Raw genomic sequence first — 3,551 nt, forward strand, 5'->3', positions numbered from 1 at the left:
TTGGTTGTTTGATCCAGAATGTTTCTCCAGATAGGTCATGTGGAAATTTTCTTTCCTCAGTACAAATGTTTTCACTATGGCTTTGGAAACATTTTTTGTATGTGCATCATGGTCATTTGACCCATTGTACTCTCAAGTAGCAATATATTGTACTGTTATGTTGTACTATGTACTAATTACGTGTTTATATGGTTTTGTAACCCTTTATGATCTTAGATAACTTTATCCTTGATAAAGACCTAAAAACAAGGTCGAAACGTTGGATGAATTATCCTTTTGCACAAATAAAGAATTTTCAGCATTCCAAGAGTTCTTTTCTTACGTTATTGATCACTATAGTGTGCCAGAGCTATTTCTATTGAATTGACTCTTATTTTTTCTGAGCACCTGCTATATACACAGTGACCCAGACATATTCAAGTTTCATTCAGAAGGCAGAGGGAAGCCTTAGCAGCTGAGCCTATATCTTGGCTTGTGAGCATTAGAACAGGCCGGCGATTACAGGGTAACATGAAAAATGTCCAGCTTGCATTATGACTAGAACATGACAATATCCTTTTAAGTACTAACCTATGATGCGTTCCTAAGCAGTTGATGTTATATGTTCTACATTTCATTTTCTGCATACTTTACAAGTAGTAGAATTTGCTTTGATATAGGCAACTGGATTTTCACAATGAAAAGGCAAAGGATAACGCCCGAAAAAGACGCCATACATTATGTCAGTGCCATCACTGACAAACCTGGATTGACCATGAAATACATCAATCCCCTTAAAGGTGAGTTAAAACAAGTTTTAACTAAATTGCCTTAATATTGTCATGCATTAGAATGACTGTCTTAGGTAATGATAAATATTTTCTACAGGAAGAGGAGTGTTTGCTGAAACTGAAATCGAAAAAGGGAGTTTTGTTGCAGAATATCGAGGCGAGCTCACGTATGCACTTACGATGGTAGACAACTACTCGAGATTTATGGTTGTGGTACAAGTCAAAGATCTAATGGCCCATACTGCAGCGAAGGTCTTCCAAGCACACTTATGCAGACCTCATGGCTACTCAGAGAGAGTCCTCACAGATCAAGGCACAGCCTTTGAAGCGGAAATCTTCAAGGACTTCTGCAGCTTTTACCGATGCAGGAAGATGCGCACTACACCCTACCATGCTCAAACCAATGGTTATCAACCTGCTCAGGACTTTACCCCATATTCCAGATGTGGCCTTACAAGTGATTTATAGAGGGGTAACAATACGTTGGGATCACCGGATCTAATCTCCCTTTTTATACACCCTAAAATCTTGTTTGCTTTAGAATAAACAATAACATCATAAAGGTATAGCAGTACCGTTTCAAAGTTTCGGTGTCCCAAGCAGCATTCCATCAGCCTCTGGAAGGTTCCTGGCAAATTGCACAGCTCGAAGGGCATGCTTTTGAACTCGCAGAGACCCATCGGGGTGGCAAAGGCGGTCTTCTCCCGGTCTGCCTCAGCAACGGACACTTGCCAATAGCGACTAGTGAGATCAAGGGTAGAAAAATAATTTGCAGTTCTCAATGCAGCTAGCTATTCCTCAATACAGGGGAGTGGTGCTGTCCTTCTTCTTTAACAGGACCAACGGAGCTGCCCAGAGGCTACAACTGTCACGGATAACCCCAGCCTCCTTCATGTTGCTCAACATGTCCTTGGTACACTGGTAATGTGCAGGTAGTTTTGGCTTATATCTATCTTTGATGGGTGGGTGTGCACTTGTGGGGATGTAGTGTTTGACCCCTTTTATTCTTCAAAAGTCTAGCGGATGTTTGCTGAAGACTTGCTCGTATTCTTGCACTAGCCTGTAGACCCCCTTCTTGTGATGTGATGGTGTGGAGTCAGTGCCTACGTGTAATTCCTTACACCACTCCTCTGGCTGACTTGGTGAGCTGTCACTGAATGGGTGGGCTGAAGCAATGGTGGATGCTGCTGTTTGGATAGCATGTGTATCTACTGAGAACAGCTTATCAATGGTGGCAAATCGGAGCAGCTTAATCTCTTGCTCTCCGCAGTTCAACACTCTCATGGGCACTCTTCCCTTCCATATTAATGAATAAAACTATGATGTAAATAGCATATAGATACCCCACAAATGCAGATAAAAGTAGGTTATGGGAAAAGGGGGAAGAGAGAAACAGGAAAATAGTGGAATAAAGTATACCTTCCAGGTGGGAGAGGAAATGGCAGCACAGCCAGTGGAGGTGAAGCAAGGGGAGCCTGCAACTAAAGAGTTGAGAGCGTTATCACATGGTGACTGAGCCTGATTGTAACGGGAGCATAGAGGTGCCGATCCTGTCTTACCTGCGTTGGTGTAGAAGTGGGTGTCCTGTGGTGGAGTCAGCTATGTGCAGTGGTGGCCGTGGGTTCTTTTATGTGCGACCGTAGTAATAGCTGCGCCCACTTCCTGTATGGGAGTGGAATGCAGTGAGGGTAATGGAACGCACGCCTGCGCATTTGTGTTTAACGTCGCGCATGTGCAGAACGGAGAAAAGGCTGCGCTCACTTCCTAATGAAAGGGAGTGAGACGCATCTGGGAAGGGAAGGGAAAAGATTAGGGTTTGGGGATGATGAAAGGGCTTTCTACGGGCAAGGATGGCAAAGGGTGGCAGTGACGGAAAGTCAGGCAGCCTGTCCTGTCCTGTCCTGTCCGTCCGTCTTTTTGTATCATGAATTGGAAAGACTGCAAGGGGGAGGGGAGGTGCTTGTGTCCAAAAGGAGGAGTTATTCAGATTCATTGCAGTGGGCGGCGGCTGCAAAAAGCACCATTCTTCTTGTTTTTGCTCTGCAAAACAGCCTTTTCAAGGGTTGGCTTGGTGACAAAATGTCTTCTGTAGGCGTGGGTTTGTCTCCCTCTCCCTAAGATGTGTCCGGTATAGGCCAGGGTGCCACTCAAGGCCGTAACCAATTCGGGTTATAGCTTCTCGGCCTTTTGGCTAAGATCAAGTGTAGTTTCGGAGGACGCTACCTTGGTCGGTACTGGAAGGTGCCTGGGATTGCACGTCTGCCGGCCTTGAGGAAGTGTGTGCGCCTTCTGGTGACACATAGCCCTCTTGTGCCTGGACGGTTCCCAGGCAACGGGAGGCGATCACCTTTGTTATTTTGAAGTCCTACTGATAAACAGAAAAAAAAAAAAAATTAAATCTGTTCTTATCAGTTTAATATCTGATACGTCCCCTCTCTGGGGACCATATATTAAATGGATTTTTAGAACAAGGAGATGGAAAAATCTTGCTCTGTCCACTGCACGCATTGACCTGGTATTGCAGTACCTCCAGGACCGGTGCACCCCTTCTTAACCCAGTTTCCAAAAGCAGAACTCAATTCACCTGATTCAAATGAGCCCCATTAGTGAATTGAAAGAAAGCAAAAACTTTATATGCACCTCAATTTGGCCAATTCACTTTTCACACTTTCACCCTTTTTTTTATCTTTCACACATTTTACTTGCTTTATTGATGCAAAAAGCTGTGCCAAATAGCAAACTCATCTCCACTCAACTTGACCAACTCTGCTATGTCCCAAG

The 3,551-nt window shown here is 44.2% G+C and overlaps 1 pseudogene; it reads left to right on the forward strand.

Annotated features, from left to right (window-relative positions):
• Positions 1-3,112: 3,112 nt before the first annotated feature.
• LOC142274108 (U2 spliceosomal RNA) lies at positions 3,113-3,319 on the forward strand (annotated as a pseudogene).
• The last annotated feature ends 232 nt before the right edge of the window (positions 3,320-3,551 follow it).

This window comes from Anomaloglossus baeobatrachus, unplaced genomic scaffold, assembly GCF_048569485.1.
Source record: "Anomaloglossus baeobatrachus isolate aAnoBae1 unplaced genomic scaffold, aAnoBae1.hap1 Scaffold_369, whole genome shotgun sequence".
In the NCBI taxonomy this organism is placed as follows: Eukaryota; Metazoa; Chordata; class Amphibia; order Anura; family Aromobatidae; genus Anomaloglossus; species Anomaloglossus baeobatrachus.